General features: G+C 42.3%; 1 protein-coding gene across 2 annotated transcripts in view; it reads left to right on the forward strand.

The window, feature by feature from the left end:
• The window catches only part of ATP6V0E2 (ATPase H+ transporting V0 subunit e2), an 88695-nt gene extending 77638 nt beyond the window's left edge, over positions 1-11057 (forward strand). For both annotated transcript variants that reach the window (XM_069611528.1, XM_069611527.1), the window contains exon 4: positions 8850-11057. The gene's annotated coding sequence lies outside the window, so the exon portion shown is untranslated. The remainder of the gene's footprint in view (positions 1-8849) is intronic.
• The last annotated feature ends 3135 nt before the right edge of the window (positions 11058-14192 follow it).

A 14192-nucleotide genomic window follows, 5' to 3' on the forward strand; every position in this document is an offset into this window, starting at 1 on the left:
CCAATTAGGGTGCCCTTGAGGAGAGTGATACTTATTGGTATTGCGCAGCAGTTCCAAAGAATCTGAGGTGCTTGTTGGCCCGTCATTTATGTTTTACTTGCTAATCGTCCAGCAGCGGCAGAAGCAATTGAAAGGTGGTTCCTTCGTTCGTGAAGGAGCCAACTTATTTTTCATGGGGCCATCGTTTCTTTTTTTAAGGACTTAAACTGGTTCACAAACAACTTTACCTCATTAAACAAAAAAGCACCTGTGCATAAGCCCTGGGAGTTAATGGCCTTTGCTTTGCTCCATCCATAACACTCTGCTGACGGCTTTACGGCTATAATGCCCCATTCACATTATGACAAGGGGCATTGCACATTTGTTAGGGCTGGTGGTGTCTGTAGGTCAGGAGGCATCATACGTTGGTAGTTCATCTAATGTTCTCATTGCCCTGATCTTTGCGGAGGGAGGGGAGAGCCACACTCCATCCAGTTGCACTATGGGAACACTGGGATGTTCTCTGCTTCAGACCCCAGTTACCAGACTCTACATTGTGAAGCAGCAGAGGCACTTGTGGAACCCCTTTACCTCGTGATCCCAGGCTCCCAGCGGATTTCAAGTACGCGTGATACATACACATTTAGTTAGTAGGTACAGCAATTGTATGGATTATAAAACATGCACAAAAATATATAATGATGTGAGAGGAAGGAAAACAGAAAGTGAATTTACCAGCTGCTTGAAAGAAGAGCTATTGCACTCCTGAAACTTGAGCACAGCCAAGAAGATAGACAATAAATGGGGAAGGTAAGATGTGGGGATGCGGTTGTGGAGCTTGGCTAAAGTTCACTGGGGGCGGGGGGTTGTGCAAGCAGCCCTAGGGTCATTCCAGAAACTCCCATTAAACTGAAGGACCAGGACATTACTGTGGCAATAAGCCCCTCGACAGCGGGCCAATACCGCCCCAGGCAATGCCCACGGGGCCTGTAGTTACGATGGAAGCCTGGGGCCATCCCCGCTCCGAGTCTCCACACGGCTGGAGGCTGCAATTGTCCCCGCCGGGGACGGAGGAGCAAGAAGATAAGTGGGGTAGGGAGGAGGGAGGAAAGGGGGAATTTCTTTTTTTTAAAAAAGCCTTACCTGAGTACCCAGTGGGGGCCGAAGGCAGTCTCTCAGCCGCAAAGAAGGCTCGTAGTGGGGATGGCCCCGCTTCGAGTCTCTTCATTGGCTGAGGGGCGCCCACGCCCCCCGCCGATGACAAGGTGGCTGGAATCCCGGCCGAGAATCAAAGGATTCTCGGCCAGGTAACAACCAGGCGAGAGCCAATCAGAATGCATGTTGCATTCTGCTTGACTCTCAGCAGGTACTAATGGAACATCCCCTTACACGTGAGCAGTACACTTGCCACGATATCCTGCTCATATGCTAGCATGATTTGTTGACAACACCTCCCAAAGGGGGAAGAATGCTTCCTCCCTACTTTTCAAAGGTGTTGGGAAAGATTTTCTTTTTGATGCTTTGCACCTGTAGACGTCAACGGGACACCCAGCGTTTCCGCAGTGCTTTGTACCTGTTCTGACCTCTGGAGAGAAGTGGAGCCTTTTTGCTTCACTTTATGAGCTCATCTGTTTTGGGGGTTCTGATCAGTCCCTATGGCTTATCAGGGCAGGAGAACTCTGTCCTCCATTTTACATTTCTCGGTTTATTTTTCCCTGCGCACATCACCTTACAGTCAAGTGCAGTAGCTAGATGTTGTGTCCCTGTAACTTTGTTATTTGAAACAATGTGATTAAATGCATAATGTGTCCAGCATGGGTTAGTGGCAGTGGATTTTTTCTACCATTTTTGTTTTAATTGTTTCTTACATTTGTGCTTTTTACTGCTTGATGCAAAAAAGAGTGCCATATGCTCTAAAATGGCCATGCCACAAAGGTTTTGCCTGTCCTTTGTCCATCTTGTATTTTGGCCTTCTTCCTGCCCTCCGAGAGCCAATTTGCCATATATGGTAAGCCCTTTCTCAGGGAAATGCTAAAGTTTTCTTGGGGAAAGTTTAAGTCTTTGTGTACACCTGTATGTGAAACAGTTGGAATCAGACCTCCAAAGAGAAATTGACGAAACCTCTTGAAATAACATTTGGAAAAGAGCAACCAAGATTTTTTGTTGCTCTTGGATGAGGGAGAATGCATATGCATTGCTTATGTAATGGTACCTTACATCTGTGCGGCTCCATAATATTCAACCCCCTTCCCCACCCTTCCTTTGGCTTTGCTGGTTAGCCCGGGGCACCCTGCTACATCTATGGTGGCCCGTCCTATGGTGCAACCCTTCGGGTCCAAAGTTCTTTCACATCAAACAAATTACAGGACTTGACTTGCCTAAAGGTCCAAATGTCTTCTTGCTCGGTGATGTAGAAAACAACTATTTTCATAGATGAACTTGTCCTCAATCAACGCTAGTCATACACATGCTATTTGTCACCTTGCTAAATATCACTCTGCACTAGACATCACCCTCAGCTTCCCAGCTTGGTGAGCCCTATGGAATGCCCTAGTGATGTTAGAAAGCTCAGCATCCCTCAAAGGGAACCATGGCAAATGGACAGCAACCTGGCTTTTTAATTTTTTTATTTGCCCAGAAATCTGAAAAGTTGGTAGTGCTACACAAGCCCAAAATGTTGATGTCGTTTTGGTTACTGTGTTTAGCTTCTAGATGGCTTTTGATGCTGTGAGCTTATTATGTATTATACCAAGAATTGATTGTCTATGTGTTTATGGCTGCCAATTGCAAGGTTGTTTTGATGCAGATTGCTTCGTGACTACAGAGGTACTTATGAGTGCATTGTTTGAGTATACTTAAATGATTTTTGCTATTTCTGTACTCCCTGTGAATCTTGTTCAAATGCATTTTTCATGCGTGAAATAAAATCGTACAGGCTGTGAGGCATACCCATGGAAATACAAATAGCCGTCCGGTAGCACAGCAAGTAGAGCGCTCACTTTGACATCCAGTACAGAGCCTGCTGACGCAGGTTCGAATCCCAGCAGGACCAAACTCAGCCTTTCATCCTTCCGAGGTCGATAAATGAGCACCACACACTGTGGGTAATAATAAGCAGCGCTCAGATGCCTGAGGGTTTTTAGTGCTATATAAATGCTAAATTATTATTACAATATGTAGTTCAGAGTACTATTAGACAGTTTGTTTGGATTGTGAATGCAGCAGGCCCATTAGGGGAAACGAACATATCAATAAGAGCAAACCAGAAAATCAGAGTAAACAAGAACTACATAATTCAAGAAAAGAATAGGCATGTCTGAGGGAAGCAGACAGAGTTCCAAAAGTGTGGAACAGCCACAGATAACACCTGTTATGAGGTTGAAACTTTCTGAACTAGAGTTTTTTCCAGGTGGTAGCTAAGGTTTTCCCATCTATGATAAATCTTCCTGACCCGTGTCAACCCCAGAACATTTTGCGTTGCCTAAGTAACTATTTTACCTTGTCCCTAGGTGAAGGGCAATCTTTTTCCTCTCTCACCTAGTCTTTTACTGTTTTTGTGGGTGACCTTTTTATGTGTCTCCATGGTCTATGGTTGAAGTTATAGTTTCCTACAACTTTTGGGCTTAGGCTGGGTTGCCCCTTTGGGCTCCCCTGTTAATTTCTGTTGCATGTACTTGGGTGAACTACAGTTCAAGTAGTAAAGAGGGATTGTCACCACCCTTTACATTTTATATAGTGAGCCAGTACACCCCATCTTATGTGGAGTGCTGGAGGAATACAATGTATCCCCTTTCTTACTTACCTGTAACATTTTTATTACAATTGCAAGTTTGCTTGAATGGCTGGTGGCAGTGGTTTTACCTTTTTTACTCACAGGCTATTAAATTCAGCCTCGGTAATGCACAGAAGGGCCGCCATTTAAAAAAAAATGGTGGGATCCTTCTTTTTTTCCACCATTTCTTGCTTGTAGATTGAGGTCTTCCCCTGCCATTGAGGAACAGCCCCAGTGGGAGTTTTGTCTTCGTCTGGAATCGTTTGTATCCCCAGCCAAGGCTCCAGAGTGTCTGAGAAGGCTGGAAGCAAGGGATGAGTTCAAAACTATGCAGCCCTTTGTCTTTCACCTTGCCTGAAAGGAGCACAGTCTCAATGGGGGGGTGGGGCTAGCTGTCCTGTTTGAACAGCCAGACCGCCCCTTTCTGTAAAAGGCAGGGAGAGATTGCAGATGTTGGGCTGTAGTTCCCGTTAAATACTCCGAACCTGGAAGCTGCTGGCTAATCGACAACTAGAGCTGAAACCGAAGAGGAAGATGAAGAAACAATGGGCGTATCGATTCCCAGTGACAGGAGAGTCTGCTGTAACCCTTCCTTTCAATCGACCTGGGGGGTCACAAAAACGATGACCCAGAGCATGGTGGGATCCACTAGACTCAAGAAGACCTGCAGTTAGAGCCATCCCATGTTGTGCAGCGACCTTGCAGGGCTGCAATACTCCAACACCTCAAGCCTCTGTGCGGTGCATGAGCTTCCGAACCGAGCTGATACTTTGGTGGCCTCCTCCTGGCTCTCCAGAGACATGATTTAAGTCCTTGAAGTCCCCTCGCCAGAGTGCTGGACCAGATTAGAGACGAGAATCTGGCCCGCAATCTTTAATCTTCTCCGGGCTCCTGAAAAGGGCACCAAAACCAAAGAGCCGTATTCAGCCACAAAGAAACTCTTGCCTGGAGCCTTCCCCATTGATCCCTGCTGTAGAATCCCTTCCAGTCTCCAGTCTTCATGACAAGAAATTCATTGACCAGGTTTTTGGCTGCAGATCCTGAAGTCTCCCCTGCTGCAAACCTTTCTTCTTTACTGAGGTACTGTGTTGGCTGGGGTATTTACTTACCTTAATCCTGTGTGATTTCTGTATAGCTTTGGGGTGTTTCTTGTTATTGGGAGTCCTCTCATCCAGTTCACCCAGGCCCACTGCTGGAATCCTCCTAGGGTGTCTTCACAAAATTCCTTTCAACTAACTCTAAAGTGAAATACTTACTGTTTTTAAGAGACTTCCTCAGGAACTCTGACTTTCCCATCATCTGAATCCTATCAAACCCTGCCTACAGCTGGCTCCTAGACCACTAGGGTCCCTCTTCTGCCTCTCAGAGAACTTATGCAATAGACTAGAGGAGGACTGGATAAGAAAATGATTCTGCCTTGAAAATGATAACAAGTGTTTAAAAGTTACTTACTTGTGAAAGAGTTGGTTGGTAACTGCCCGTCTGAGAGTGAGCAGTTACAAAAGTTCTTACCCTGAACGTGTTAAGTATATGTAAGGTTATTTTACTCATCTGTGCATTAGTTATGCCTCTTTCCCAAAAGTAATGCTGTTGGCTTCACTTAACTATTTCTTTTAGAATATTATGAATGTACCAACTGGGACTTGCTTCCCCTGACCTGCTGTATAGCCTGTTTAGAATAAGCCTGCCTTGGCTTTTACGTACCCCGAATAGCTGTGTCCAATTCCCAATAAGTGTATTGTAGGATTTACTTACCTTGAATAGCTGTGTGCCATCCTAAAATAAGTCAAAGAGTTATTGCTTACCTTAGTCTGTGTTCCACTGATCTGAAAAGCAACAGCAATAGTATATTAGACCCTCAGGGTTTTACCTGCATAGAATAGCTGTGTGCCATTCTTAAAAAGTGTCCTGTAGGTGTAGCTGACCTTGGTCTGCATGTCTAAATCCTAAATTAGTGTAGAAAGTTATTGCTTACCTTAGTCTGTGCTCCATTGATCAGAAAAGCAACTGTAATTGGATATTACACCAACAGGTCTTACTCACCTGGTATAACAGTGTTATCCTGAAGGTAGGTATGGGTTTATACCGTTACTTGAATCTGTGCTCAACTATTCAGAAAAGTAGCCTGGTAACAGGGTTGGTTCATTATGTGATTTCTTAAACTGAGTGTCTATTGCCCTTGTATTACTGAAAGTAATTAGAATGTAATTCATGGTTTTACTCCACATGAATAGTTGTTTCCTATACTAAATGTGTTTGATGAGGTCTGACTTCCCTAGAATTACTATTAGTTATTCTGAAGAAGGTTTATGCTTTGTTCTGTGTACCTTCAAGCATTGTGTTGTGTTTTTATAGTGTGTTTATGACTCTATTACAAAGTACTTACCCAAGACTTAACTTGGCCTAACTGTATTTATAATAAAACTTTATTTTGTATGCTTCTGGTTGGAAGTGGTTCTGTTGAACCATTGGTATACTACAAGTTCTTTGCACTTTCCTACAGCCCTCTCTCCCTCCTAAGATAAGCATGGCTGCTCCGTCTATGCTACGAAATACTCCGGTGGTACAGCCTTGTACTAAGAGTGGAGTTCTGTACTGTCTCAGTTGTATGGTTTTGCTAAACCCTTAGTTGGACTTCAGAAAAACTATCCTAACACCAGGCCTGTAGTAGTTTAACTCTGTGAGGACTGGACACCCCCAAGGGCCCTGACCTTTTCTGCCAGACAACTAGGCAACCCAATTTAAACAGTCTACAAGGGGCAAGGGGCAACAATTGAAGTTGGCAGAGCAAAGGGAAGACATGGCCAAACATTCTAGTGCTGTTAATCAATTGGGAAGCGTTATGCATTTGGGCAGGCTGATTAAGAGTATTGCGCTGTCAATGTGCAAGTGCACACAAGACTGCAGAACTGTCTAGAAACTGCTCTTTGGAAGATGGGGACAGGTCTGCTGCAGGAGAAGCTTTGTACATGGCCATCAGAGATTCTTTGGCAACGTGGATTTTAATTGAATGTAAGAAAACCCCCAGGGATCTAGCAGAGTCCACAATTTGAGGGCCATACAAGCTGGGCCAAAATGTGAACAATGGCAGTGGGAGTTCTAACCTTGCCTGGGGACAAGAGCAGATATTCAGCTTTAGACATATTGAATCTGGGGCTTAAGGCGGACATCCACTATTCAATGGCAACTCCTAAGGTGGTGGTTGCACCCTGAGATGACACACTGAGAAATAGTGTTGTTTTGATTTCTATTTTATTGATTTATATAGCACTTTCACTAAAGCACTACACCAATAAGTGGATGGTACAATGGGTAGGAAAAATAAAACGTTTTTACAAGTTTAGTTTAGTGATCAACGGAATGAAGAGTGGTTTTTATATTCAGATATTTAGATAAAAACTAGGTAGAGAAAGAGAGGTTTGGATTTCAGGTGCTAGGGGGTTCCAATTTTTAGGTACTAGATGTACAAAGGAGCGGCAGGTTGCACAGGGTGGCTTGGGAGTTGTATGTAGGAATTGACCTTGAGAACGAAGAGAGCGGGAAGGGAAATTAAGAGAGATCAAGGAAGCATGATATGGGAGAGCTAGACCATGTATACATTTGATTATGATGCAGAGAAAATTGAAAAGTTGATCAGATTCTAAGGATAGCCAAGACAAAGAGCAAAGAGAGGGCGATGCGGACCTACGGGGAGAGAGGCAACATAGTGTGAGAATAAAAGAATTAAAGATGGAGTGGAGAGGGGTGAGTTGATAAAGGGGGAGACCAATGAGTAAAGCAGAACAGTAGTCCAAGCGGGAGAGAACCAGTGTAATGATTAGTAGCTTACTTAATGGCGTGGAAAGACAGGGAGGGACCAGCTTTGTGTAAGTTATAGAGCTGGTAGCGACAGGAACTGGCTTGTTTAGAAATATGATTGGTAACATAGAGAACAGAATCAAAATAGACACCAAGGTTATTGACAGAGGTAGAAAGAGGGAGGGTAGACAACAGGGGGAAGGAGTTAGAAAGGGGGACTAGTGACTGAAGGAAAGAAAAGGATCTCGGATTTTGAGGGATTAAGATGTAGAAAACGTACATGCATCCAAGAGTGGATTGCGGATAAACAAGCATCCAAGAGTGGATTGCGGACAAACACTCCATTTTGAATGGAGTGAATCGAGAAAGACAGATTTGTGAGTCATCGGCATAGAAATGTGAGGAAAGACCATAAAAGAGGAAACAATAGTAGATAACGGAGAAGTATAGAGTGGAAAGAGTGGAGGGCCAAAGATGGAACCTTGAGGAATGCCGTGAAGCAGTGTTAAAGTGGGAGAATATTTTCCTGCCCATGAAATCGAAATCTTGTCATCTTCATACTAACTAATGGAGTTCCCAGAACTAGCAGCTGGGCTCCATATAAACATTGAATAGCATGGATGACCAGATGGACCCCTGAGGCACCTTGCAGCCTCCAAGGAAGGAACGGATCTGGATAACACTTTCTGGATGTACTCTGTGCATCCAAAGAGGAAAGATGTAAAACAATCCAGGTCCACACCCTCGATCCTCCTGCAAGCGGCTAAAATGGGAAGGAGGGCCCATGACCCATAGCGGCAAAGTCACAGAGATCTAGTAGGACTAGCGAGCAAAGACCTTCACCATCAGCCACTCGGACTAGGAGGATTTAAAATATTGGCTCTAGTTTTTATCAGTAGAATTGTGGTTTGTGCTCATGAGCACTGCTTTAAAGTCTTTATGCTCCCGTTCTGAATCTAAAACACAAATAATGGCAACTTGTACTATTTGATGTGCACAAATAACGTCCAGCTTCAATGTATTGCTTTCTTATTGTTCCAGCTCTCCTGTACATTTGACTTCCCATGTTGTAAGAGCTTTGACCGACTGTCGTAGCATATTCTTGTTCCAAAAAACGGTACCATGCTTTGTATATTCTCTGCATATCTTGGTATGATAAGCTTATCGTAATTTACTTTTTGCAGGCTTTTATGATTGTAATCTTGTTGTTATGGGCAATGGTGCAAATGTTTTATGGTGTATAGACATCCAAATGTTAGGTAAGATTGCTTTTTGTAAATTGTATTTTTTTTCTCTCCAGGACCTCCATCACTTTGCCAACTCTCCTTTCTCCAACCTTTGCTCGATCAACGAGGCGCCACAATTCAAAGATCCTCTAATCATTTGGATTTCCTGAACTCCAGAGGATATCTGGGCAGAAACAGACCAACTGAACAAGCAACCTTCACCTCCTGTAAATAGAAATCGGACATAAATTAGACTTACATAGTTTTCAAACGCATAATGCCTGTTCTACAGTGGAGTTGAGGTAGTGGCAGCACCAAGCTATGTCGCGCTTGAGGTAACACTTCTCAGATCATTTGACATTTATAAGGAAATGAATCGCCCTAAAGATAGATGATACAGTTCTATATAAAAACAGATTTGCATACATGGAGTTGATGTATAGAAATCCCTGTAGCTATTGTAAGCCTGTTCCACTTGTATTATTTAAGAGATATTTTAAAGAAGCAGCAGGGTGTGCTGGGTACTGAAGCAAAGTCCATGTGTTTTAAACTGTTGGTTTTATTAGTGGGCATATGAGGTATGTTAATTATTTGTTGCTGTTTTGTTAGGTGCCATAGCCCCCCCATATGCTTGAAGGTGACTCAGAATAAATAACCCTGTACAAAAAGTAGCATAAACCTGGGTTGCTAAAGAAGGTTTGCTCCCTAGAAGGCGATGGAGATCACAGCAGAGCTTAACAGGTATTACTTGCCAAATTGGACCGTCCAAAGAAGATGGTACTGCTCCACTGCCTATCAGCAGATGTCAGTGATCTTTCCTTAAAGGTCAGTCCACTTTGGCTAAGTCTGGTGCATTTTCGCCTCCAGGTGTATCACGTTGCCCTCCAAAATGTGGAAATTCCCTGTTAAATCCTGTGCAGATCATTGCTTATGGTGAATATTCGATTAAAAAAGACAGAGGGATTTGCTTTTGTGATTCTGCCGGGATCCTAAAACGACTGCTCTGTTCACAAAGCATTCTGCCAAATGAGATCCATCAGCTCACCCTAAGGAAGAGGAATGTACCTGGGACACATCTCACTGTTCTTTGCTAGAATGATCTATCATTCATGGAGTGGACACCAGGGCCAGACTGGGACAGAAAATACTCCCGGGCACTAATATTTAAAAAAAGTGGTCCACAATCGCAAATCACTTTTAGTTATTCTTTGCCACAAGCAATTTGAGTAGTATATGTAGGAGCTTTACCTGTAATATTTATAGCAAATAGTGTCATTCATAGCATATTGTGTCAATACGATAGGTCAGAACTGCAAGCTGCGTAGCACATTACCTCAACGAAAGTGGCCAACAATTGCCAAATGTGCCAGCACTTCGGCATAGGCCTTTTGCGCTAGAGGAGAATCCGAGCCTCGTGGACACCCACGTCACAAAAGGCTGGTGATGTAAATCTACGCGTGCAGTGTATCCTGGTCCCTTTATTTCGTTGTTCAAGATAGAAGCTTTTATTTATCTGAAGTTGTTCAATGTGACAGTTGAATTCACGTGAAGTGATTTTGTCATTCAGTAGTAACCAAGATATAACCTGCCAACTCTCCCATTAACTGAAAACACGTATAATTCTAAACAAGTAAGAAAAGAATAAAATAAATCGCTTCAGTAGAACATTTTATTAAATAGTTTTGGAGTTTAGACCCTGCACAATGGGTATGTACAGACAGGTTCAACAGGAGGTTATTTCAACAAGAAATTTGGAGATCCGAATCATGAAAAAGTTCGTTTTTTCAATTGACATACATGAGTGACAAAACATATGTGTTTGTATATATTTGCCTACCGGTGGCATAAAATCCTTCTTTCAAAAATATGTGAAATATATAACATTTTAGCAATGTCTGACTAGACTTAGAATGTTCCCATGTAGATGTTCGACTTTATAAAAGGTCCTGCTTCCACATGTGAAACTTTCTTATAAGTACTGACGCAGAAATACTGTTTTATCCGTTCACCAGTGCAGGGAATTATGCATTATGGCAACATAATGGGCAGGAGGGAATGTGTACGCATGTCTCGAACTATTTGTGATTAAATGATAATTGAAAATAACTGAGTTTTCAAATGTGGATTCAAGTGAAATCAGGTACATTATTTCTATTTAATGTGTATATGCGGCTGTGACCAACTTTGAATATGTAGTAAAATATTTATTTAACTGGATTACCTTTTGTGAGTTACTTTAAAGATATATTGTAAGTGCAATAAAGAATTTTGAAACTCTGCCATATTGTTGTATGAAAATGCTTCTTTAGTTATAGCAAGAGTCACTGAGCGAGCAAATGTGAAAGGCAATCGAACAGCACAGATGTCCATTGCCTCCCCGCTCCTCTGCATCACTGCATCACTGGCAGAGCAGTAGAGTGCTCTGTTTTGCCATCCGGCACCACTGGATCATGGATACCTTGAGTCATTGGCAGTGCTTCAGTTTGGCAGGTGTCCTTGTTCTTTTTTTCTTCTTCTCTGCATGGCCCTACCCCCACCACCACTCTTACCTTTGCGGTGCATCCAGACTTGCCAAACATTCCAGGTTGTCAGTCATTTGGTCGACAGACAAATGGTCGACGCAATTTGGTCGAAAGACAAATGGTCGAATTTTTTTTTTATTTATATATATATTTTTCAGGTTTTCATTTAGGAAAAAAAAAGTGTTTAGCAAAAAAAGGGGTTGGGGGGCCCCCCCAAAAAAAAAAAATGTGAAAATACAAACAAAAAAAATATTCGACCATTTGTCTTTCGATCAAATTGCGTCGACCATTTGTCCTGTCGACCAATTTTTTTCGACCAAATAACCTGTAACCCTAGTGGAGGTGTTTATTTTTGCAGGTGAATAGTTTTATTTGCACCCACTCATGTTTAAAAGCAGTCAGACGTTGTCAGCAGCTTCCTGATCTAGTAAGTGGGATGTAGAGTGGAATTTGGCAGGCATGTAGGAAACTGGTGATATTAAAACCTAGTTGCCTACAGGCGTGAATATTTGTCTGTGGAGCAAGAGGGCTGGAGAGACGTACTAGTTATTTAAGGCTATACATAGGACTTTTCTCAGGAGATGAAGGTGGGGCAGAACCACTGCTTGAGAACATAAATAGAGAAGATTGTATGTGCATATACGTTTATTTGAATTGTAACAATTAATTAAAGTAAAAAACAATGTATAAAAACTGTTTAAAAAACAGGACAATATAAAATACAGGTATTCAGTCAGTCAGATCTGTTTATTTGGATTCCATAGATCCATCAAACACAAAAAAAACAATGGGTCGCACAATTATTCATGATCCAATAAATCTCTTTCTCCCTCTTTATATATATTTTTCCCCTCCTCCACCGTTATGCAAAGCGTGCCCAGCCTCATTATAATGTAGTGGGTAGCTCCGGGTGGGAGTGAAAGCAACTCCTCAATGCAACAGCACAAAACAAGTCTGCAAAGGAGCACCAAAATACCTGGTACTGTTGCAAACTACAAAGGAAAACTGGGCACACAAACTGTTAAAGTTCAATGGTGCTCTTTTATTGAATTAAATACTAGAAGTTGTGAGGGGTCAGTAATGCGAGGCGGACAACTGTTTGTTGATTTACCAACATTTGCCATTTTATTAAAGAAATTATGTTAGAAAATGCCACACTATCCCTACTCTGCTGAGGATTTCCCTACCTAACCAAAGCTAAGGGCACACACTAACACCAGATAACCAGGCCTCACACTAAACAAATACACAATGAAAATATATGGCGATGTAATCTCTGAATAACCTTCTAATTTCCTGGGTCATTTCCTTCCCTAGGATTCAAAGTTAGGTCTGTTAGTGTTCAACCAAAGAAAGAAATGTCTCAAATCGGTTCTTGATATTTCAAAGGCAATGGAAACGTTTGTCAACAAAAGTTCCACTAGCAGCTCTCTTCTTCTTGATGAAATATCCACTTTACACTTCCTCCAAATAGCACCAATTGTATCCCAGCCATGATGCTTTGCCACCTTCCTCAAGAAGACTTGCCACAGTTAAAAAACAAATGCAATATCCACTAACACCAGTGATATACAGTTCTTGGTTAACAGTGTGTATTTTCTTGGTTACAGTTTTGAGCTTCACAATGGTATATTTGTCAGGCTGACAATAGTACTGCTGCATCAACATTTAACAACTTCACTTCCATTTCATTTACAGTCCCTTTTGTCTCACAGTACTCCTCTTGGTTTGGACTACTACAATACTGCATCCATTGACAATCAGATATACCACTACTGCTTCAGTAATTTGGACTTCTACCACAGCTTCAGGGATTTGTACTTTTAGAAAGGCTTTGACAAGATATACTTCAGCATACTTCAACAACTTCAAGTAGGCAATGCACTCTTCCTCTGTATAACTCCCTTCCAAAGGGGCAGCCTCTTTGCCTCTCTTGTCTGTCTGCCACAACAATAACAACCTTGGTTTACCTTGGAGCCTCAATTCTCTGTCTTCCACTGTCTCTGGCACTAGAGGTTGTGTCAATTTCAAAATAGTCTTTCCAAGCAGCCAGTCTCCCTTCCCCAACTTTATCTGTACCTTTCTGCCAGTGATTAGCTGAATTAATTACCCAGAAGCCTTGGTGCCACTTGTTAGGCAAGAATGGATGCTAACAACACTCTTGTAGCTTCAGGTAATACTTGCACACTAGTATTCAAATGTTATACACTTTAAACTTCTTAAAATGAAAGGAATGCCATGTTAGAATAAAAAATAGAATTCTGTCTTTCCTTGACATTCAGAATGAAGGCACCCGCGATCACTTCTTGATTTAGTTCTCAAGCTTTAAAGATTATTCCTGTGTGAAAGTAAAGAATAGAGTTCAGGCCTCCTTTGGGAATCACAATTGGGCACCCGCGACCATTCTCTGAGGTAGTTTTCACAAGTTAAAGATTGTAACTCTTGTATTGTTAACATTATGTATTCGGTAATGGTCCCAGCAGCATTCCCTTCCCTTAATTAGGGACACACAACCACTCCTTGATGCAATAACAGTCTTAGAATAGCAGAACAATGGTTTTTAGTCACTTAAGCATCTCACACGAGTGAAGAGTTTTACTGTTCTACGCGAATGCTACATTTCTATTGTTCAATGTATTTTAGAAGCAACCAACAACTTCTACTTGCTTAAATCTTATGCGAGTTAACAGGGAGCTGGATACTGTTACCGGCAAAGCTTGTGCAATATGTTAGCATGCCCTGCTGCACTCACCAGCTTCTGAGGCACTTGCTCTGCAGGTCGCAGTGATTTCCCCGACTTCTGCCACAACTTCTACTGCTTCTGGCTTGCTGTAGACTCACCCCTGTCTCCGGTGCGGCCTGCCTCACTGTTTGGGACTCATTTCCCTCTTGAGA

The sequence above is a fragment of the Ambystoma mexicanum genome, chromosome 8, assembly GCF_040938575.1.
Source record: "Ambystoma mexicanum isolate Mex_15411 chromosome 8, UKY_AmexF1_1, whole genome shotgun sequence".
Classification (NCBI taxonomy): domain Eukaryota; kingdom Metazoa; phylum Chordata; class Amphibia; order Caudata; family Ambystomatidae; genus Ambystoma; species Ambystoma mexicanum.